This window comes from Ambystoma mexicanum, chromosome 11 (assembly GCF_040938575.1).
Source record: "Ambystoma mexicanum isolate Mex_15411 chromosome 11, UKY_AmexF1_1, whole genome shotgun sequence".
Lineage (NCBI taxonomy): Eukaryota > Metazoa > Chordata > Amphibia > Caudata > Ambystomatidae > Ambystoma > Ambystoma mexicanum.
This window is the reverse complement of record NC_090934.1, coordinates 981,364,936-981,390,365: the sequence shown is the minus strand read 5'-3', so window position 1 is coordinate 981,390,365 and position 25,430 is coordinate 981,364,936. Positions and strand designations below refer to the sequence as shown.

At 42.4% G+C, this 25,430-nt stretch overlaps 1 long non-coding RNA gene across 1 annotated transcript; it reads right to left on the bottom strand.

Annotated features, from left to right (window-relative positions):
- Positions 1-378: 378 nt before the first annotated feature.
- Positions 379-24,965, bottom strand: LOC138504805 (uncharacterized). Its single transcript, XR_011279986.1, has 3 exons — positions 23,495-24,965; positions 5,329-5,533; positions 379-959 (listed from the first exon to the last, which is right to left on the bottom strand). It is a non-coding gene; the product is annotated as an uncharacterized lncRNA (long non-coding RNA).
- Between the last annotated feature and the right edge of the window lie 465 nt (positions 24,966-25,430).

Genomic DNA, 25,430 nt, shown 5'->3' with positions numbered 1-25,430 from the left:
TTTTCTGACATGTACACATGTGAACAGCACAGGTTGGAAACCGCCATCTTGTGAAAATCCTATCCGTTGATCGATTGCCCTTGGTTCAAGTGCTCTGTGGCAATAAATCATAACTGGCGCCCCTCAAGCTGACAACAGCATGTCAGACAGATATGCTATGCCCCTTGCCATCACGTTAGCACACAGCATAGCATAACATCCTCTGTCAGCATCTATGCAATCACATTTCCAAATTCAAAACGTGGCAGACACTAAATGCGCACATACACAATATGTTTAGTAGCTTATCACAAAAATAAGCTAACAAGTATTACTTTTCAATTATTTTGCTGAGTCTGGAATTTAGTATGTCTTTCTATTTTTTATTGCAATGCAAAACTTTTACTACATAGAACAGAGCCATTCAAACCTTTTACGTACATAATCATTGAAAGAACAGATTCAATAGGATTTAGTGTACTACAAGGATAGGAATACTGTAAATATCAACAGTGACATTCTGCTTTTTTGTCACAATTGTTGTTACATTGTTCTTTTTTAATTTGAGGTACTTGCCAAACAAGTGACTTCTTTAATATTATATTATTCAATGTTCTATTCCGAGAACTTCGATTGTGCATGAACATTTTTCATTTAACTCAGTTCAAAGTCCATACTAAGAGATCTTGCATCTTCTCTTGAAGCACGGTTATTACTTAGCCCATGGCATTTGGTTATGTCCAACAAATAGTTCATTCAATATCTGCAAGTAAGCTGTGCTCACCAGTTGTATTCATTGATTAAAGGAAGGCATGCTCGTCCTGATGACGGGCACGTCAAATGGGCAAACAGTAGCGGCACAATCCTCCCAGAAGATCGAGATGACAATTCCGTATGTGATCGTGATGGTCCAGTGCTGTGAGAAGAATACATCCACGGGCAAATGGCTTTCATGACAAACACACATCCTTATGACATAGCTATGTATTGAGAAAAAGAAGAACTGCAGTTAGTACCCATTATTGATAGATGTAACATTATTACCTTTACCTACAATAACATTAAACATGTCCTAGTTTCTATTTTGCTGATACACAGACATCATGTAACTAAATCAAACAATACTTTGTTATGCTTTTCAGTAACTCTGTAAGTGCTAAATTATTCTGTTAACATGCCTGATGTACCAGTGTTTCTTGGCATAACTCCCAACTTTCCCAGTTACATTCTGGTCTCTGCGAAGCAGTCCAGTGATATCTTTGCACTGCATGCTGGCATATCTACGCCCGTCCTTATGTTTGTTTATTTGTTTCTTTATTTATAGTGTGCGCCAGACCAGAAGGTATCAGGGCGCGAAAACAAGAATACTTTAGGCCTGCAGGTTACAAAGTGACATGGTTACAAAGATACATTACAGGTAAGTACAAATACAGCATGTGGCACATATGCATTTACAAGTGTAGGTTCACAGTGGTGGGGCCGGGTCCAATTTGTTTACTATGTCAATATCTGGTAATGTTAGGATTACTGATCGTTTCCTTTAAGCCATTTGATGGTATTCGATCTAAAGAGTCGGTAAGATTGGTCAGTCATTAAGGTTGGTGGGAGGGAATACCATAGTTGGGCCACTTTGACAGGGAAGCTATTCCCTCCGGTTGTGGACATTTTGAAGTGTGGAACTAAGAGACAATTTGTGTGGGCTGCTCTAGTAGGTCTGGTTGTGACTCTTCTTTTGAACCTCTCTGTTGGGTATCTCAGTGCTAGGTTATTGAGGCATTTAAAAGTTAGGGATGCAGTTTTAAGTTTCATTTTGTCAGTGGTGGCGAGCCAGTTGGATTGTCTTCTAATCATTGATATATGTTCTCTTTTAGAGATTCCTAGTGGTGCTCTATGGGCATTATTTTGCTAAATTTACACATTTTCAATTGGAAGCAAAACATGTACGTGCTTGAGGATTAATGCATGTAACTTGTACAAGTTTGTAGTCTTTGTTAATGCTAGCATTTCAATGTGTTCATGATATAAAGTTGCTTTCTAATGGTTTTATTTAAAAAATGTTAAGTCTCTCTATGTGTTTACCTAACTTTGCCCATACATGCACATTATTGTTTCCAGTCAAACAAGGTTACATGGTTACTGTAATAATAAACACAACACACTACTTACATGTATGTTTGCGAGCCCATTATGGTGATGTAAAACATGGATGTTTGTCGGTGGAGAGCAATTGAGAAATGACACTCCTATTTGAATTCATTTGTTTCTTTGACATGCATTTTTTGTTTTTTCTCAACTTCATAAGCATATGTTATTGCTTGTACATTTTACTACTTAAAATTTCAGGGACACATTAGAATGTGACTTGAGGATACCAACTCCCAAGGTCCTAATTGATTTCCTTTTGTGGTCTGTAGACTTTAATAATATGGTTTCCCGCCAAAAAGAAAAACTAAATGTTCAGGTTACCATCCATTTTAAAACAGAAACATAAATAGTAAGTACATTCTTTTTTGGGTGACCCCAATAACATTGTTTTTAAATCTTCAAAATTATATTCATATTATTGCACATCGTCATAGACAATACAAATTCAAAAAGCACAACCAGATGAACACAATGTACTGTGTTATGGTGTTTTTTGTGGTCTGCGACTGTTCAGCAAGGGCATTTTCTCTACTTTTTCCCATGAACCTCCTATTTGTAAACATTAATAAACATGTTGCAAACACTTGTAACCTGACGACGACAAATACATATAATTCTTACTGGTAAATATTAGAATACATTTGTAAAATACAGTTGGGTAACACAAAATGTGCCCCCCCCCGCATCCCCCCAGGCTTCTAGAATAAACAAAGGGAACAACACAGACTCCAGGGGCCGGCCAGGGCCACCAGGCATGTTCAAATGACTGTGCTGCTGAGGTATCCAGTGAACATGTCGCTCATCACACATAAAGTGGCTGAGAGAAAAGCGTCATACACAAAGTCGCAGAGAGAAGCAGCTTTAATGGAATTTGCAGTTTAACAACATGAATGAAAACTATTAATGATTTACTATTAACAACTTTCGGTTGTGCAGAACCAGACTGTTTTTCAAACGCGCGCCTTTTGTTTAGAAACGCGCAGTTACAGACAGACACGAAATAAATCCGGCTGATTGAGCATGTTACGAAGCTCTGGAGATCAATGGTTTTTGCAAGGACAGGAGTTCCTAGGAGTGTTCTGGCAAGCACTTTTTGCGAGTCGAGACAGCATTCACCAAGGATTACGTTTTGGATAGGTCTTTTTTATTCATTTAAGCCTGACGAATGCAAATGGATTTCGGAGACAGCTATTGCAAACACTTCCTTTTTATTTCAAACATGGATCTCTCGTTGGTGAAAGGATTAAAATAAGGCATCGGTTTTCGATTATGTTTTGTTTGTTCTCCGAGGCAATCTGAAAATAGAGTGACGACCAGGACAAGCAGGCAAAGCTGCATGTGGCTTTTTTTTAACTTACTGTTGGAACTACTTTAATTAACTATGAAGTGATATTGAAAGCAACACTTTGCAAGTACTGCATTTTGGTTAATTTATCAAATTGAGTGAGTGTTTCCATCAGTCTTGCAGCTGTGTCTCTGTATATTTTTTTAGTTTTCGTTTCAAGTTCTTCTGACAGTGTTTGAGCAATTCTTGTTTCTTGGTAGGCTTAATAATGTGGGGTGGCAAATGCCAACTGACTACCAACTGAATGCTGAAATGCTTTATGCCATCCCTCTACAGCAGTATTTGTTTTTGCTTCACTATTTAGTGGTGTGTCATAGGAGTTCCAGTATTTGTTGTCAATTGTGGGTTGTCTTCTTTGCCCTCCTGTGTTTAACATACCATCCATATGATTTTGAGGTAATCTAACATTGCATTAATATTTTCCATATTTGATTGGTAGTACCCTGAAGTTGCGATATGTTCATAGTATGCACTCACATAATTTATTTGTACGAAGGGTAGTGCCCACAGTAATTTTATGTTGAACCCAACTTCGAAATCAGATGCTTGGAGTTCACTCTTTTGTATCTTGTTCTGCTTGAAGTGAAAGAGACATCCTTGAATTTCTATATGACAAAAGATACTTTTCAGCGCTTTTAGTGCTTGCAATTCAAAGTAGTCCATTACCATAGTTTGTGGATTAAGTTTCCCTATTTCGTTCTTGATTGCCTGATATAGTTCTTTGTAGGCAATATAGCAATGGGCACAATGTGTTTTCCACATATCCATGTATAGTGTACATTTGTTTGAAAGGCTTAAACATGTTTTGAAAGTTCCATCTGCATGCCATGTATTGCTTAATTTCAGTAGATTCTTATGCCAAATATTATAATGCGTCCTTCACTTTTTTTCATTGTGATAAATAATGGGCCTCATTATGACCCAGACGCTAATGGGTTAACGGCGCCGTAAAAGGCTCCGGTGACGTTAACCTATTAGCGCCTAATTACGAGGTCCCTTTGCGGGACCCGACCTTAACGGTTGGTTTTACCAGCCGTTAAAGTAGGGACCCGCAAAGGGACCTTGGTGCCAAGTACGTTGCCGCAACGCAATTTGCGGCACCGTACGTAGCGCCTTCCCCATTCCCATTGAGCCCTATGGGGCAAAAATGGGAATGGGGAAGGGCCATGGCGGCATGGGGAATTACCGCCCCGCCAACCTTGGAATGGGGTGGTAATTCCCCATTCCGCCATGGCGGACTCGGCATCGACCATGGTGCTTCCTCCAGGGTCGTAATGAGGCCCAATGAAACACTCATTACTCAAGCTTCTTTTGAATTATATAATAATAATAATTTCCCAGAAATTCTTTGGTGGCTTTGGTAGCTTATCCCATTCTTGGCGTTTGCTGCAGATTATTCTTTTTAGCAACGTAATAGATGGTAACTGGCATGCCACAAGAAAATGGATTTTTGGGCATGTGTTTGCTATCACATTACTTGTACTTGGCTCCGTTGTCAAAGCCATCTTTTTAATGTCATTTATTCGCTCCTTTGCTTCTATTTTAACAACATCAGGGACATGGTCGTGCTCTATGGTTTTCAATATTTTTTGTTTCAATGTAATTGCTCGACCAGTGCACTTTTTTGAATGATATAAAGTACATTGCCACATACATTTGTCCCTGTTCTGTTTTTCCTTTGTATAAATGTAACCACCCTCAATCAACTGTTTCTTTCCTTTCCGATAGGTAATATATTGTGCCTCTTTATCCATTTGAAATGTACTGAAATAAAAATGTATTTCTTTAGTAATCTTTTACCATTGTGTGCTTTGCTATAAATAAATGTTCCCTTTGAAATATAATAAAGGCAAACTTACCTTTCAAAGCCTTGAGGGACTTCTCCTGTTCCACGTTTGCTGTCCGTTATTTTCTTCTGTTCAACTTGTCTTGTGTCTGCTAATTGACATCACAGCTGTTTTCTTTCACTGATATGTCACTCGTGCTGTGACACGCTTCCTTGAACTCTCAAGCTTTCTTCTGTGTGTGCCAGTTTCAGAGTTCATTTTTATGTGCAATCCATACCTTTATAGATAAATCGTTCAATAAAGGGTTAAGTTACATTTAATTTTAGCATGAGTAAGGGAATGCAATTACTTGAAACCTTTCAGTTTATTTATGTTACTACGACATCTACACAACAGCCATTTCCAGGAAACATTTTGTCAAGACTGCATTTTTCAGTGACATTTTCACATGCAACCGCTGTGGACGGGAGGTGTTGAGCACTGCACTAGATGGAAGATGTATATTTTGAAATCAAACCCTACATCTTTCAGCTACTGTAGGAACAGTGGGGCGAGGGAGCCCTAGTAATGTTGTAAGTCTGGGGCCCATTTTATGGTGAAGGTTTTAAAGAAAATGGGGACAAAAGCCATATTACATATCGTTCTGTAGGGTAACAGGAAAAAATCCAGTAGATCATATTTTACCAACAGTGCATGGGAGTATTTTACAAAATTGTCTTCCTGTCTGTGTACACAATATTATAGAGGTGGTGCTATAGATGCTAGACCCCCCCCCCCAAACTGAATGTAGATAACTTGTCGGGTTGATCAATAATTCCAGTATTGCAAAAATCTGAATTGTAGTGCTTGATAGGCCAAAACAAGCATATTTAAGAGTGATGTATATTTTTGGGGTCAGAATGCCTCATGCGGCAAAGGGTGTGTTGGGTAGCATACATTCATTATGGGTATCAAAATTCTAGGCTTCAAACTGAACAGAACCTAATTTCTAATCAAAAATAGATTGGGCAATCATTTTGTAATTTGATTGGCCATTTTGGTTGAGACAAGGTCTGGCATACTCTAAGATGGATACTGAAAACACAAAATGATGGGATTCTGCAAGGCATATTGAAATAATGAAATCATTCTCTCATAAACAGTTCATTGAAAGTTCAGTAGAAGAGAACATATTGCCTTTGCAGTATCTTTGACATTGACAAGCTGGGGACCACCATGTAGTGTTCAAGGGAAGGTAGCAATTAGTACAGACAACTGGTCAGCTAGCAACAGTTGTTGGTTTCATGGGAAGTGCACCCAGCTGATGCTCATACTTGGACTCCTTTGGAAGACATGGTGCTGCCTGCCAAAAAAACCTCGAGAAGTCTGCCAAGATTGGACTTTCTCAAAGCATCAAAGGATTCATATTAAAGGTCAAGAGCATCTCACACACATTTAATTAGCCTGTATGCCAATTGATGTCATAGGGGCCTGTGAGTGGCAGTTGAGCCAACAAATCACAGGCACATGTGTTTAATTATAAGAACCAATAGAAATGTTTTGTGAATGAATTATTCAATTACACCAGTTTTGGAACAGTATAAAAAGAGCTGAATTCAGAGCTCAGGTTGATTGTTATTGGTGTTCCTGATATATGCTGTCTGCAGTCTCCTGGTTTGAATAAAAGATGACTTTGAAATTCAGCCTGAGTGTCAGAGTGCATTCCTGCTTGGTCTCCAGCCTGCCTTGCTTGATCCCGGGTGCCAGCTGCCCAGAGAGGACATTGGGCACCTCTCTTCACTTGGCTGACCACGGAAAGGGACCCTGAGATCAGGGGCCATGGGGTAAAGATTGCCCTTTTCTCCAGAGTCACGGACCCAAACATATGGTATGTGCTGGCAGGGCTGGGCGAGGAGACATCGTAAGGATGTAGGGTAATCTGCAGTAATACCCACACATCACTGCTGGGAGCGGGCTCCCAGAACTCACAGCATAACAGGGCATAGGGCGCTTTGGCACCTATGGATTGGGGTATGTATGTAGTGGACTGTAACTTAGAGGTTTTTTTTATTGGGGTTTTTGTGTTAATTTTATAAAAGTAACCAGGGGACTGTTTTATAATATGTTTAAGTAGATGACAGAGTGTCACATGGAAGTATTTAAGGTATAATAGACGAGGAGCATTCCATATATATGAGAGCCCGTAACCTTTGCCAATGGGCGTCAAGAAGGAGCTTGTCCCAGAGTCCCAAGTGGATGACATAGGCTACAAACAATCAAGGCATCTTTAAAGTGGACATTTCATACTTCATCGGAGTCATTATTAGGGACAGAGTAGCGAAGAGGGCTAGTAAAGCTGCAAGGAACGCTGGCTAGAGATATATGAGGGCCAGCCAGTATTGTCTATGTGTATTGTGTGTTATGTGTTAAATGTGTTTTTATGTTGAGGAGTCAAGAAAATATATTTGAGAAAAAATTGTTACCAATCCAGAAAAAGAAGGTGATAACTAGATGAAAGAAATATTTAAAAGTGAGGTAGGGATGAAACTGCACTTATGTGTGTGATTTCAATTCTGATTAAACAAATATTAGGCCAGATAATGGAGAAATAGTTGGAAAATGTGGTAATTTTTAACCCTTGTAACAGCCAGGCCATGGTAGATACAGGGTTAATGTTTGTATTCAGGAACAGTAGACAGTCTTAGCTAACAGATTAAATGAAGAAGAAAAGAAAAATGAACTTGAAAAAATGTGTATGCGGTAGACAATGAAGAAACAAGGAAATAAAATGTTATGGTTTGGAAGTAAGGACAAAATGAGTATAAGCCAAACGTGAACAATGTGTGAAAACGGGCTTGTGGGTTGCCTCAAGGTATAACTGTTTCTCTATTCTCATAGTGGCCGCAATTACCTGATGTATAGTTAGTATAAAATTAAACTGGGTAATGGAGGTGGGACTCAGATAAAAGTAAAACAAAGGTGTTCTTTAGGGACACATGTTTAGAATAGGAGAATATAATGTGTTGGTACTGACTCTGTGGAAATGTTTAGGATGCCTCCCATATTGAAAGAAGTCAATAATTAGTTATTAAGATGGAGATGTGTAGGTACACTGAATATGTATTAAATAGGGTCTAATACAGACCAGAAGGGGGTGCATAGAGGTGGTGCTAAAGATGCTAGACCCCATCCCATCTCAAACTGAATGTAGATAACGTGTCGGGTTGATCAATAATTCCAGTATTTGCGAAAATCAGGATTCTAGTGCCTAATAGGCCAAAACAAGCACATTTAAGAGCGATATATATTTTTGGGGTGAGAATGCCTCACATGGCGAGGGGCATGTTGGGTAGCATACATTCATTATAGGTACCAAAATACTGGGCTTAAAAATGAACAGGAACTAAGTTCTGATCACAAAAATAGATCGGGTAACCATTTTGTAATATGATCAGCAATTTTGGTTGAGACAAGGTCAGGCGTACTCTAAGATGGATACTGAAAACACACAATGGTGGAATTCTGCAAGTCATATTGAAATAATGAAATAATTCTCTCATAAGCAGTTCATTGAAAGTTCAGTAGAAAAGAACACATTGTCTGGACTTCTTGGAAGTAATTTTAACATTGATGAGCTGGGGGCAGTAGTGATCATGGGTAGGTAGCAATTAGTACAGACAGCTGGTCAGCTAGCAACAGTTGTTGGGTTCATGGGCAGTGCACACAGCTGATGCCCATACTTGGACTCCTTTGACAGGAAGACAAGGTGCTGCCTGCCAAAAAGACCTCGAGAAGTCTGCCAAGATTGTTCTTTCTCAAAGCATCAATGGATTCATATTAAAGGTCAAGAGCATCTCACACAAATTTAATTAGCCTGTATGCCAATTGATGTCATGGGGCCTGTGAGTGGCAGTTGAGCCAACAAATCAATCGCACATGTGGGTTTGTCTTTAATTATGAGAACCAATAGAAATGTTGTGTGTATCAATTGTTAAATTACACCAGTTTTTGAACAGTATAAAAAGAGCTGAATTTAGAGCTCAGATTGATTGTTGTTGGTGTTCCTAATGTATGCTGTCTGCTGTCTCCTGGTTTGCTGTGAATAATAAAAGATGACTTTGCAGTTCAGCCGGAGTATCAGAGTTCCTTCCTGCTTGGTCTCCAGCTCGCCTTCCTTGATCCAGGGGTGCCAGAGGCACAGAGAGGGCAATGGGCCCCTCTCTTCACTTTGCCCTAGCATTGCCACTTTAAGTCACTTTTATGAAGCTGCAAATAATGGACACTGTAAATATCTTTCATAAATCTGTAACAAAATCTATGCCATTAATGATCATTGTAAATACATTTCATGATGCTGCAGACACAATCTATGCCAGGATGTCGACTGTAAATTACTCCCATGAACAAGCAGCCACTAACTATGCCAGTGTGGACTGCCAAATCACTTTCATGAACATGGAGGACACAATATATGATATTATGGTAACTGTTAATCTCCCATGAAGCTGCGAACACACTATGCCAGTAATAGCCAATAAACATCACTTATTTTTTCAAACGCCTCATAAAACAAACAGGCAGCAGGGCCTGTTAACCTTTTTTGTTGAAATAGGCTCGGAGCATCAGGTGGGACGAACACAGCTATGCCATGTTGGCAATCATATGACCCATTAATTCAGAACATTAAATGTGCACTTTTCCGTCACCTCCCTTGGGTTTCTTGCAGTATCAAGCAACATTCTCATTACCTACTTGCCTTTTTACTCTGATACATGAAGACCCTGCTGTCAAGCTATCAATTAATAGCTTTTCAGAGGACATTTAGCATTTCAGCCCCCCACAAGCTGCCTGTTCCATTATAATCTGCAGCTACTAACTGTCCCTTGCTGCATTCTTTTGGCTTCATTGTAATAAGCACTCCATGCATGCCTCTGACTGTTCTTTTACAGCTGTAGAGAAGGGCCGCCCCAAGGCTATGATACAGCTTACATGTAGACCACTAAAATTCAAACCATGACAAAAAGATAAATGGGGCCAAACTAAGCAGTTCCCTGATTTGTGAAACCTGATAGGGCAACTGGGAGACAACTCAGTTTGAACCCCTCAATCCATACGTCGCCATTGATCTTGATCTGTTATTCCAGACTGCAGAGGCACGATTTAACAATAGGATGTGTTCTAATGTATCAAGAAAAAAAACAAAGATCGCCTTATGTCTCTGCGGCTGTGCAAGCACACGCATGCCTTGATATCAGTATATATTCACACGCATAGCCTTCTAGATCCAGACACATTTGTTTTGCTGATGTTAATTTATCTGCTTATTGGTGACAGAAATTGTAAAATAGGTAGCAGCTAGAGACATGCAAGTGCTTCCACCCAGGAAGGTGAGAAGACAGGTTCTGCAAGATTAAGTGCTGTATTCCTTCACAATATGTATTACCGCATTACATAGCTACAGAGAGAAAGAGGCACAACTTCCGACCTATCACCAAAGTACCGTTTCTGCTTTAGATTTTAGACCGCGCAGCATACCTGCAGATCCAAGACTACTTGGAATCTAACAATCTGCTAGGTCTACGACAATCCAGATTTCGGCCCAGACACGGGACGGAAAGTGCTTTAATAGACCTAAAAACCCAAATTGAGGTACTGAAGGATAAGGGAAAACTAGCAATGCTACTACTCCTCGACCTCTCTGCCGCATTTGATTTGGTCAACCACCAGATCCTATGCAGGCACCTCCACTCTGCTGCCAACTTCTCGTCCTCTGCTGCGGCCTGGATCAAATCCTTTTTGAGCAATAGATCCATGAGGGTCTTTGCCCCATCCGCAGCCGCGGACCTTTCCCTAATTCACTGCGGCGTACCTCAGGGATCTTGCGTGTCATCTACACTTTATAACATTTTCACGAAACCACTCTTTGATGTGCTTCACTATCTGGGTGTCTCCTACACTAACTATGCGGATGACACCCAGATACTCATACCCATCACAGGTGATTATCTAGCTGACACCAAGGCCCTTAACAACGTCTACCTGCTCATCCAAGCCTGGATGGCCCAACACCAGTTATGCCTAAATGACGACAAGACAGAGCTCCTTATCCTGGGCACCTCTCCACGTCTGAGCAAACTACAGCCGTCCTATCAGTCATTCATCATAGACGGTAATACCATATGAGTCTCGAAAGATACCAAAACGTTAGGTTTTTACCTTGACGCCACCCTATCCTTATATCAACAAATAAATGCAGTCAGATCTGCCTCTGCATACACGTGCAAACTTATTGCCGCTTGCAGACCGTTCTTTACCACCCCTAACAGTGTCACACTAGCTAGAACTCTCATTATGGCTAAAATTAATTATTGTAGTGCTCTTTACTTAGGTACTAGCCAAGAGAACCTGAATAAACTCCAAACAACCCAGAACAATGCCATTCGAGCTGCCCTAAACATCCCCCGCAACCACCACATTTCAGAATCCAGAACCAACCTAAAGTGGCTACCCGTCAAGCAGAGAATCTCACTTGCCCTCACGCACAAATGCTTGGCTAACAAGGCCCCTATCTACCTCTTCAGTCGGCTGTCTCGCCACTCGACCTCCCGACCTCTAAGAACTGCCCAGACCCACTGTCTATCGATCCCTAGGTTTAAACTTCAAAAAGCGGGGGGCACTAGCTTCCCTGTCCTAGCCTCTAAGCTATGGAACTCCCTTCCCGCTACAATCAGAGCTGAAGACTCATTCAACACATTCAAGGCCAAAACTAAATCTTGGCCTTTTGACCAGCACTAAGACATGCTCTGCGCCCTTGTCTTACATACTCTGGCCCGCTGACCTCTGTTATTATTTTCTGTATACCCTATGGGTATATCCACTGTTAAGCCTAGCGGCACTGTAATCACTGTAATGTATGTAACACTGTTAGTATTCTGTTATTGTAATTTTTATGTCTGTATAGATGCATTATTGTAACTTTGAACAAATCGCTCCCTGATGCCTCCGGGCTTGATGGCTTTCGCGTTATAAATAAAACAAATACAAATACAAAACTCAGGGCCACGTGGGTGGACTGCATCTACCCACTTTTTTCAGAGAGCAAACGCTGCCCCTTCTGTGTTTTCAAGTAATTAAAAAAATAAAATCTGCCCCCACTTAAAAAAGCTGCATGACGGGATTCTAACCTAGGTTGCGCAGATGGGAGGCCCGACACTTAGTGACAAGACCACTCAGACTTCTGTAAAATATCTTATATTGACATTTTGCCACACAGGACATTTTATTTTTACCGAGTGAGGCCATGTTTTGTGACAGATTCTTGGACAAAAAAGGTGGACACCTTTTATACTTAGCCAGCAATGGTATGGGGACATCTGTTTTCTTGGCAAATGCTTATTTGTCCTGGGTGTTTTTTTCAGTTGTGAAAGAGAAACTGAAAGAAATGTGTATATTACACTTTAGGATACATTCAGTTCCCATTGCATGCAGCACAGTTCCCCCACTTTTTCTTTTAGGTCTTGACCCATGAGCAGAGTTTCAATTGAATAAAATGCTTTTGGGTTCCCGCATATTGTACCAGGATTTAACAGTTGATTAAGTAGCGTAACTCCTACAGAAATATGCGAGGTCATAGTATTAATTTCCTGTACACTTCTTCACATACGTTTAGATGGGTATCACACATCATAGCTTGGTGCTTAGGCAAGCGCTCTGTTCTTATACAATAGTGACAGCTGTATATTTTTGCACGGGCTGCTCCATTCTAATGGGATCTCTTCTTGACAGTTACATTATGATGGCCAAGTGAAGAGGGCCTTTGCCGCTCTTGTAACGGTTTTTCCCTAACCTACAATACATTTAGCTGAACCCATGCAGCTAGACATCGTCAGGATACACTTAACAAATCATCCCCTGCGCACTTTCCTTTTTTCCTTTTCCCCCCATCCCATGCACTTGCACGATCTGAATGACACCTGGCCTAGTAGGATCTTTGTCTGTCCTCCCTTTGTTCCCCCCCCTTGCCTTGTCGCGCCTTGAAACACTTGTGTATAGGCGCGTTATAAATGCCATATCATATTATATCATAGGGGCTTCATTACGAGTCCGGCGGTAACCGAGGTGGTAAAACTGCCTGGTTACCGCCGGACTCATATTACCATTCTGCCTCCGTGATTCCCGGAATTACCGGGGCATTACAACCTCGGTGTCCCGGGAATTCAGGAGACGGAATGGTGTAAATCCCCATTACCATTGAGTCCTATGGGACTCAATGGGAATGGGGATCATGGAAACACCGGCACCATCTCGTGATGGTGCCGGTGTTTCCTTGTCCGCCTGCAGGTGGGCGGTGGTAAACCCACCAGGTCAGACCTGGCGGGAACGCCACCTCCCGCCTGCAGGACTCGGGATCGGCCGGTCCGGAATTAACAGTGCCGGCGGGTTTATCGCCACTGTTATTTCCAGACCGCCCAACCTGTAATGAGGCCCATAGTCTGTAATGGGGTGTGTTCTGGCAGGAGGAAAAGACATTTTGTAAAAGAAAATGCACAACAAAGTTTGATGCTACAGGTTTTGAAACACCGAAGCTCAGGCTTGAAGCATGCACACATACATACACACATTACAAATCTCATACAATACAGCCAGCCTAAGATCATCCTCATCTTGCCTTAAGGTGCCCCCCCTCTCCGTGTAACAACTGTCTTGGAGCAACACTCTTTGTCCGAAGAGTGCCTGCCCCAGAAATGGCCGCCACTTATCCCGACTCGAAAACAAGGCTGTTGCGACATTGCTAGGAAACCCCAGCCGTTTTCTACCCACAATCACCGCCAGCAGGCGGAAGCCGGCCCATCCTTGCTAAGGCCCGAATTGAAAAGGCCCTGTTTAACGCCTGTTCAGCGCATGGAAGCGTGGCGTGGCCTCCACCCTTCGCTTCTCTGAGGTAACATTCCATTATTTCTGCATCCCTGACGTTCTCATTAAATGTATCTCAAGACTCAATGCGCACTGTAGAACCTATGAAGCTTTGTCCATATTTCAATACTGTCCACAACACTAAGCTCCTGGCTAATGTGAGCCTCACCGTAAGCCTATATATGGAACTCTCACTTACCCTCGCACTGTGTCCACTGCTTCGTGAAATTCCTCAGGCCTGCTGAGCAACTTTGTTGTAAGTACTTAACTGTGTGTATAGACAACTATGCTACAGATTCTGCATTGCTCACTGTAGCATATATTGGATTATTTATCTACCACATTTCACTGCTAAGATTTGCCTGCTTGTTTAGAATACTCTCTCATAGGCGACTCTTGCTGTCCTTTCTAGCTCCTCCCTGAAGGGGTATCATGATACTAGACTATGTTTAATCAGGTTATTGTAACACCTTTGAATGAGCATATGGGACCATCCCTCTATTCACTGTTCAATGCTTCATTGTCCCAGACCCTCAACCCTATGTAATATGTCCTTTCTGGCGCCAGCCGTCAGCTGGCATGTGTCTCTTTCTGCATTGAACGAGGCCAGTGCACCTTTCTGAATGCCCCTGCCATGCTTAGCCCACCCATTATTGTGCCCTATGCCCTATGGGACTAGTACATTACTACATACTCACTCATTATAGCCAATCCGTGCAACTGTTAATAGCCTATGCTGAAACCGACTGCTGCTCACGAATTGCCTAAGCGAGACTATGCCCACTGCTAAACTGTGATTGTGCCTCCTGCCCTTCTGCCTTGCCTACTATTCTGCCTAATGTTGGCTATGCCCATTGCTAAACTGTGATTGTGCCTCCTGCCCTTCTGCCTTGCCTACTATTCTGCCTAATGTTGACTATGACCATTGCTAAACTGTGATTGTGCCTCCTGCCCATCTGCCTTGTCTACTATTTTTGCCTAATGTTGACTATGCCCATTGCCAAATTGTGCTAGCGCCTCCTGCCCAACCACCCTAGCGTAGTGCGGCCAATCTCTCTGATTGTGCCTACTGCCAAACTGTGCCTGCGTTTGTGCCCCCTTATCATAGTTTTCCTAAAATGTACTTTTCTAGGAGGTCACTGACTCGCCTTATTCTTGCATTAGCCACCACTTTGATAGCAAATATTTTGGTAAACTACTTTTATCATAGCCTCCCCAATATTACACTAGCACTACCCTCATCTTGTACAAGTAAAGAAAAATTCACCAATCCAACCATGCAAGAACTATTGATAATTTACCCATGTACTACTCTTGATATAAATAGAAGACTCCGTGCAAGACTCTCTAAATTGTATGAACCTCTAGCTAGAACGTTAGTACCTGGTAATAACAGATCCACCACACCTGCACATGACACCCACACTTACAAATCAAAAGACAACCCTCTACAAACAACACAGAATTTATCATCCATAGGCCCACCACGCCATACTCTCAAAGGAGCATTAATAAATGCGAGATCTTTGGTCGCCCATGCCATTGAGATAGCAGAGATCATACAGCTAGAACAACTTGACTTATTAGCAGTCACTGAATCTTGGTTGCACGCGGCTGCAGGTCCAGTGCTTTCACTAGCTATCCCGAAAGGATATATTATCCTAAGATCAGATAGAGTTGATACACGAGGAGGAGGTATTGCACTCATTGTAAAGGACAATTTACCCATTAGACTCACACCCCATCTGGACACTAAATCTTGTGAGAACCTATCGGCCAAACTTAAAATAAATAGTGCCCAAACTCTCACAATTCATCTGATATACAGACCACCAAACCATATTGGAACATTCGAAGATGACTTATCTAACATCATTTCCAATAATCTAAAAAACTCTTCTCAAGTTATACTACTAGGAGACCTAAACATAGGTTATAACGACCCCAAAGATGCACATGCATCCAATGTGGCAAATATCCTCTCAGAACAAGGTTTTACCCAAAAAGTACTTGACCCCTCACACTCAAAAGGAAGAACCTTGGACTGGATAGCAGATCACAACTGTAACGTCACTATTTCCTCCATCTCTCCAGTGATATGGTCAGATCACCACCTTATAACTTTCACCCTCAACACTGGTAAACCTATCACCCTGCCTGTTTCACTAGCTCCTCCCGTTCCCACTCGCAATAAAAGAAACATCACTTGCGACAAACTACTCCCTCTCATTATACCTACTCTCAATGCTATCCCAGAAAATTTAGGACCAGATTCATTGGTTAAAGAATATAACCACATTATGACCACATCCCTAGACTCAATAGTGCCACTTAAACTTAGACGAAGTAAACCCAAGGCCCACCCCAACTCTTGGTATACACCTTACCTAAAAACCCTACGTACCAAAAATAGATCATGCCAGACATTGTGGAAATCACATCCATCTGAAGAAAATAAGATTAATTTGAGTGCCATCTCTGCCCTATACAAAAAAGAAATACTCTTAGCCAAATGCGAATCTTACAATACAAGAATAGCCCAAGCTAACTCTAGCACAAAGGAACTTTTCGTTATCCTTAAAGAACTAGAAGCACCCATCCCTGTACCTGACAATTGTATCAAGGATAAACTCTGGTGCTCAAATATTCAACATGCACTGGCCAACAAAATTGTAACCCTACAAATAAAAATTAACAATAAAAAAGCCTCACTAACTACTAACACATCCAACAGCACCACGCCAACTACACCCACTACTACTGACACTGTGCCTCGGTTCAAATTCGCTAAAGTCACCATTCTCGAAACAGAGAAGACAATACTCTCACTCAAACCTTCTAATTGTCATGGTGACCAATGCCCTGCCCAATTTATAAAGGATGCAGCCAGAGATCTGCCACCCTTCATCACTAAACTGATCAACGCTTCATTTACCACCAACTCCATCCCTACCAATCTTAAGGAATCCTGGGTGCTACCCCTACTAAAAAACAGACTCTAGACCCCCTAATCCCCACTAACTACCGACCTATCACCACGGTCCCTTCCTTCTGAAAATCATAGATAAGATGGAATATTTACAAATCCAAAAACACTTGGAATCCAATCACCTGGTAGGGTCAAGACAATCAGGCTTCCGGCCTCAGCACGGGACAGAAACTGCGCTAATTGACTTGAAGGCCCAGATAGATGACCTCAGGGATAAAGGTGACCTTGCCCTCCTCCTACTACTGGACCTATCGGCCGCCTTTGATCTGGTCGACCACCAGGTCTTGTGCAGCCACTTGGATTCGGCAGCACACTTTTCCACAGATGCCATCGCATGGATACAATCCCTTCTCAGTGATCGCACCATGAGAGTTTTCTCTCCCATGGCATCGGCTGACCCTATCCCCATTACGTGTGGTGTTCCCCAGGGTTCATGTGTCTCGCCTACCTTATACAACATTTTCACCAAGCCCCTCATCGATGATCTGGATCATCTGTGTATCACTGACACTAACTATGCAGATGATACACAGATCCTCCTACCGATTATATCGACAATAACATCATTACAGTCGCCAAGGAAGTAAAAACCCTGGGGTTTTACTTGGACTCTACCCTCTCCTTCAACAAACAGGTAAATACGCTGGCCTCGACCACAGCTTACACCTGCAAATTGATTAGAGCGGGCAAAGCCTTCCTCTCCAATAACAGTTGTATTACCCTTGCTAGAGCTCTTATACTATCAAGACTCGACTATTGCAATGCCATATACATTGGGGTGAGTAGACAAACTACAAAAAAAATCCAACTTCAGCAAAATGATGCTCTTAGAGCTGCACTCGGAATTGCAAGGAGAGCACATATATCTGACACTAGAAGAGCTAACAACTGGCTGTCCACAATTGACAAAATAAAACTTAAAGTCGCCTCCCTTACACATAAATGTGTAACTAAAGTAGCCCCTCGCTACCTTGTGAACAGAATCGTCACTAAACCTGAGACAAGACTAACCAGACTCTCCAATACAAATTGTCTCCTGACCCCCAGATTCAAACTAGCCAGAGTGGGAGGAAGCAGCTTCCAGGTCAAGGCTACCCAGCTGTGGAATTCACTTCCTGCCACCCTCAAACTAGAACCATCATACACAAAATTTTGATACAACCTTATAAAGTTGCTCAGAGACTCTGACGGTTAAGTGAGCCTCTGGCACCTTTCTAAATCTTCTTAGCCTTCACCTGCAATAGTCCTTCTCTTACTGTGGACATCCCTTGGAAATCTTACCCCGAAATTTATTATTGTATATATGCTCCTCTGTGTAATTATTTTGTAAAATAGTTTATTGTAAATATGTTTACTGACATTATATAACTACACTGTAACTGTAAATGTTTTCCTATGTACAACTAAGCTGTGAATAACCTTATGCAATGCGCCCGAATACCCTCGGGCTTGGTGCGCAATACAACTAATAAACTAAACTAAACTAAACTAAACATGCACACACTGAAACACATTCAAACACTCACACATTATATAAACACTTTTAAACTTACCTTAGCTCTTCACCTTAACACAATGCTGCTCCTGGTCTCCAGTTTGGGGCCTGGGCAGGCAATGAAAGCATCAGCTGTCAGGCGTGTTTCCCTGATTCTGCTGTCAGCCGTTGCATGGGCAAGCTCTAGGTTGCCTTGCAACCAAGAGCACGTACATCACTGCTAAGTGAAAGAAAACGCGAGCTACGCGCTGCAAAAAAACCCAAAAAGGTACATGTCGCGCCTGTGCAAAGCTTGCACCCGTTTCAGTTCTTTAAGGCAGCGCAGAGCTCAAGCCTTCTTAACTTTACCTGGTCCCCCTCCAGAGCACAGGACCTACTGGGTCCCCGGACTACGGGGGACCCTGTTTGCGCCGATAGTAAAAATATCATAATATGAACTGATTGAGGCACATTAATAAGGTTTCTCATCCAAACAATGTTGGAAGCGAGTCCAACCCTCTGTTGACAGTGTGCTTGATGTTTCAGGTCGTTGATGGGTCCTTTCCTTTGCTCCCGCTTACATGCTATCCGACGGTTTAGTTAGTTCTGACGGCCGGAGCCATAGCATGGTACTATGGCTGCATCTCCAATACCTAATAGGGATCGTCTGTCTGAGGTCCTGTCACTATTTTCACGCAGGAGACAGACTCCGGGTTAGGAGAATAGACACGCCCTCTGATATTGAGGATGTCCCTGGTTTGGTCTCTGACACTTAAAAAGCAAGTAAGGAACCGGTTTGCCAGGCAAATAATGTGGAAAGCGTAGGGGCTGCTATTCCCGAAATCCAAGTAGGAAGTAACAATGACTCAATTGTGCCCCCCCCCCCCCCTGGCCCCATGGCAACACATTCTCCTAGAGTAAAGAGGAAGAAGGTTAATCAAGAGCCACGGATACACTCCACCATACAGCCTTTGCTGCAGTCTGAGGAAATTCCCCACAAGCATATTACACCTGCACAGTGGATGCAAGTTAAGGCCAATATACCCAAGGAGCTTCATTTATATAAAATATTTTCTGATTTCTGTACATGGGTAGAAATGCTGAATAAATGTGTTGCAAAATATCACCTGGTTAAAATGGATAGCTCCTGCCAAACAGATCCACACCCTTCACAAGTGTTACAGCATCATCTGGGTAAAACAGATCACTTCTGTCAAATAGACTTTCAACCAGAGAGGGCGGACCAGACCTCAGAAACCACAGAGAAAGTAATTGCCCTCCGGGTACCTGAAGTGACATCCAAGGCACATGTAGTGACATCCCCCTAATCACTAGCAACTAGTGAGCGATCACAGGCTCCGATTCCTATGCCTTCTGCTGCTGTATGTAACTGTAGACCAGGACTCTCTTGTCCTTCCCGATCGTTGAAGGCTAAAATTAACCCAGCCACTTCACAATGTTTGTGAGTCGAAAAATCCCAAATGCCAGTGATAATGGATGAAACTACAAGAGACTTCTTCATGGATTGAAGAAACATTATCATTACTTACATTGAGAAGCGGGGAGGGGGGATTTGGGGGGGGGGGGGGGAATAACCTAGAGAGGCCCTACGTAACAAAGTATTGGCACCAAAGAACAGGGCCATGTGTTGTTAGAACTTCCTATCTGAACTTCCGAACTTCTGTTTGAGATGGATGACTGGTGTGCCCAGAAGAAAGGAATTGTGTCTTGGGGGGGGATGTGCGACCAATTTGCCACTTTTTCTAAGCATGTGCCAATATTTGCAGAAGGGATCCTTGAACTTGAGACTGGTAGTCGTCCTGAAGGAGGCCTAATCGTTTGCCAAGAACATTTTCACTCTAATGTCACTAGGATTATTTGTAATTGCTGTGCATATTTTGTTTCCACATTCTTGTTTCATGTTTGGGTGTTTTTTATTTTGTATTAACGCTCTGAGGCCTGCGAGCCTGTGGCGCTCTATAAAAATTATAATAAATTAATTGTGTCAGGGATGGATCGGTGGAGGTTAATGGGGAGAGTGGGGTTAAAGGAAGGTACAGTTAGTACGAAAGAAAGAGATGTGGATAAGTACAAACTGTACAGAGCACAACGTGTAGAGTCCTAGATGCATCTTTCAGCTAAGGACTTGTAGCTGTAAAACCATTGATTAGTGAGTGCCGGGGGTACAGAGCCACAAGCAGTGATCAACACAATCAGGTACAAACCTGTTGGACAGATAGAGAGACAGGTGTACAGAGGAAGGCAGATTTTAAACATGAGAGACGCAGAGATGGGTTGAGACACATCTACAGACATGGTTATAAAGGTAGAAGCATTGTTGCAGAGGCTGATAGAGAAGTGGATTTAGAGATGGATAGAGTGAGATAGAGGGAAGTGTGTATGGAGATATATATAGGGAGATGGATAGAGTGAGATAGAGGGAAGTGTGTATGGAGATATATATATATAGGGAGATGGATAGAGTGAGATAGAGGGAAGTGTGTATGGAGATATATATATATAGGGAGATGGATTGAGGGAGATAAAAGGATCCATAGATGGAGAGAGAGAGAGAAAGAGAGAGAGAAAGAGAGAGAGAGAGAGAGAGAGAGAGAGAGAGAGAGAGAGAGAGAGAGAGAGAGAGAGATGCATATATTGGCATAGTGGGATGCAAGGAGAAAGTTGGATAGATATATATGCAGAGGGATGCATAAAGAGAGATGTATATATATGTATTTATTTGTTTATTTATAATGCGCTGGAGCCCACAGGCATAAGAGAGCTACAACATAACAATACAGACAAAAACATAAATCCTACACATAAAGGGAACAAATAATATTGTGTGTCGTCCTAATAAAACATTCTTCAAATGGGATTAATGGCCTAAGTTTTACCCGGTATAAGATTCAAATTCGATGTGCCCCTAGGTAGATATTTACAATTGCTAAGGAATGCTGGCCCCACAACTGACCAGAACAGAGTCCTTGTTTTCCCAAGTACACCATTAATTAATCTCAAGCCAGTGCAATATCTTCAAACCTAAAGATCTGACTACACCCAGCCCAGTTCTTTGATGCAACCAAGCCAGGACTTTATTCTTTAGTGCGTCTCTCGGTTCTTTCCCACTTGGCTTCTCTATATTGGTGAGAATAAAGTTTCAGTCATCTATAATGAAGTATTTTAAAGACTTATCCCTAAGTACTGCCATAGTCAGTTTCCTTGCTCCTAAATTCTTTAAAGAGGAAGTACAAGCTTTCACAGGTTGGCCCAAAGCAAATTGGCCAGGCCTAAGCTTCTTTACGTCCACAGATGGTAAAGGATTGGCGCCTCTCAGCTGTCCGTCCACTTGTGGGGGAGAGACGGAAGGTTCAGCCACTAGCTGAAAACCAGTAATGGGACCTACATCGTTGGATACAAGCTGTACGGTTTGTGAAGCACGATCTATTTTCTCCAATAAATGAATCAATTGTCTACAATCATTCTGTGGACTTACGTGCTGAGGGATCCTAGGGGGATTATTGGATCTGATTGACATACATTATCGACCTTAATAATGTGGTAGTTCCCTACACAGTTATCCACGGAGTCCATCCATCTGCAGAAGTGATAGAAATTGTTGCACAGATTCAGTTCTTTGGTTATGTTATCTTTTACCAATGCCCATTTATCAGGGAGAATCTGTGTCTGTAGATTTTCTTCCAACCCAGTCAATTTTAGCACAGAAGGATCTTGAAATTTCGGATTAGACTCAATCCCCCATTACGTCGGACAGATATATTGTAGATGGAGAAAGCACATTGAAACTCATTACATTTGAATGTATATCTGCATACTTGATAGTCTCATCTGTTGTTCCTTCAGCCCTATTACCAGTCTACTCCTCAATTTCTTTATTCACAGAAATGTTGTTGCCAACATTGAGGGCCAGGTCCGCCTTCTCCAAACTCAACTCTTGCTTACTGGGCAGACTCAGTACCTGAACTTCAGAAAGGCTAACCTCCCTCAGGGTCTGAAGAATAATTCTGGGGATAGCCAGTGAAGTCGCTAGCCACCGGGTCCCATATATATGTACAGAAAGGTGTAAAGAGGGAGATAGAGGTATGCACATAGAGACTTGTGTAGAGATAGTTGGATTGAGGGAGATAGCGTGATGCAGTGAGAGCAATGGATATATATATATATATATATATAAATATATATATATATATGTAGCAAGAGATGGACAGAAGGCGATAGAGGGATGTAAGGCGCAAGATGGATAGATGTGCATAGATGGTGATTGAGGGATGCAAGGAAAGAAATGGATAGATATTTATGTAGAGATGGATTGAGGGAGATAAAGGGTTGCATGGAGACAGATGGATATGTAGAGAGAGATGGAGATAGAAGGTGTGGGTCTCTTGGATGGAGTGAAATTGAGGGGAGGTAGAGGCACTTAAGGAGGGTTAGTGCGATTGTTGAAGAAGGAGTCATATAAAGAGGTTGTGACAGCGGATGAATGAGGTGGGCATCAGTAGCATACATGTGTCCAGGGAGTGGTCTGGGGTGGCACGTGCTACCCCTGGAATCTGATTAGCCACCCCAGGTGCCACCCCATTATCCTAAACTATGATCATTATGTGTGTGTGCACTAGTACTTCATGCCACCCCTGGTCCATTTGGGCCACCCGAGTAAATAACATGTGTCTGGACACACCACTGATTGGTTGGACAGAGGCCAAAATTAGAGTCATATATGAACCTTTGGTCCATGGATGTGTGGCTGTAAAAAGAGGTACACACAAAATAAGAATTAAAACACTAGCACATATGGAGAGAAAACAATTCAGTCAATAATACTTGTAAGTAGTGTTGTGATTATCTTATACTAGCTGGGGTACCTGGTGTTGCCTGTGTCCTGGTCGAGTGGTGTCTCGTGCCCTGGAGGATGTTGCTCTTGTCCGCTTGTCGGCATGTCTTGTTTCAGTTTGCCCTGGTGTCCCATGTGCCTGGAGAAAGTTGCTCTTGTCCTCCAGTTGGCAAGTCGTGCTGCTGCTGTTGTTTGTTGTGTTTCAGAAGCTCTTGATATGGATTTTCACTTTGCATCAGATGGAGCTTTTTAAAAGCTCAAAAGTGATGTTTGTTTTATTGTGTGGCATGTTTCAGTCCCTCATTGTCTTCAGCACATTTGAGAAAATGTCAAAGAAAGATTGATTGATTGATTGATTGATTGTGCTCTCATCCTGTGAATAAACTTAAGTAAACTTTAACCTTGCCATTTCCCATATTTGGAGTGGTGTGATAAAAAAAATATATTATTACCTTTAAAAATGCTTTAATAAACACTTCAAACTGTATACAGTAGTAATAAATGTCAAAGGAATAACCAACACATCGAACATTTTGTTTCAGAAACGTTTCCAAATGTTGCCTCCTTCTAGTACCTACTCTAGTGAATCGGAATGAGCATCAGTAAATGAGGGTGTCTACGGTGTGGGTTTTTTGCATCCAAACATAGACTACAATCTTGCCCCAGACAAATGAGAAATTCAGGCAAAATTTGGTAACAGTCGTGTGGATTTGTAGAGCCGAACAAACATACATATACACATCTGCCCAAAAAATGTGCATATAAGATTTTTGCATCCAAACATAGACTACGATCTTGCCCCAAACAAAAAAGGAATGCATGCAAAATTTGGTAAACGTGGGTTCAGACGTGGATTTGTATAGTCGGACGAACATACACACACTCATACATACATTCAGCTTTATATATATAAAGATTTAAAAACACTGTCAGGGTAATTCATAGAATTTCGCACAAAAGTGGCGCACGTGGCTGGCACACAGTGTGTGCGTGCGAATGTTTGCGCCAGCCGCGTGCGCTAACATCGATATCCGCGCTCAGTGTATTCATGGATTTCAGCCTCCAAAACCAGCCGTGGCACAGAGTGGCGCAGCGAACCTGCAGCTGTGCCAGTTACGCCCCCAAGAACGCCCTCACGCAAGGAAAAGCCATCAAAAATCCTAATTCATCGCAAAGGGCTGCGCTAACCCTGGACCAGTATACCGGGGTGCCAAACAGCAAACGGCGAGCGGGGAACGTGTATTAGTGGGGTGCGCGGGAAGTTCCACACGCGATTTCAGCAGGGTACGTGTATTTCTGGGGTGCGGGGAAGTTCAACACGCGATTACAGCAGGGTACCTGTATTACAGGGGTGCGCGGGAAGTTCCACACGCGATTCCAGCAGGGTATGTGTATTTCTGGGGTGCGGGGAAGTTTTACATGTGATTTCAGCAGGGTACCAGTATTACTGAGGTGCGCGGGAAGTTCCACACGTGATATCAGCAGGGTACGTGTATTTCTGGGGTGCGGGGAACTTTTACACGCGATTTCAGCAGGGTACCTGTATTACCGGGGTGCACGGGAAGTTACACACGCGATTTCAGCAGGGTACGTGTATTTCTAGGGTGCGAGGAAGTTCAACACGCGATTACAGCAGGGTACCTGTATTACTGGGGTGCGCGGGAAGTTACACACGCGATTTCAGCAGGGTACGTGTATTTCTGGGGTGCGGGGAAGTTTAACACGCAATTTCAGCAGGGTAGGTGTCTTACTGGTGTGCGTGGGGAGTTACACATGCGATTCCAGCACGGTACGTGCATTTCTGGGGTGCGTGGAAGTGTAACACGCGATCACACCAGGGTACCTGTTTAACTGGGGTCCGCGGGAAGTTCCACACGCGATTTCAGCAGGGTGCGTGTATTACTGGGGTGCGCGGGAATTTCCACACGCGATTTCCGCAGGGTACGTGTATTACTGGGGTGCGCAGG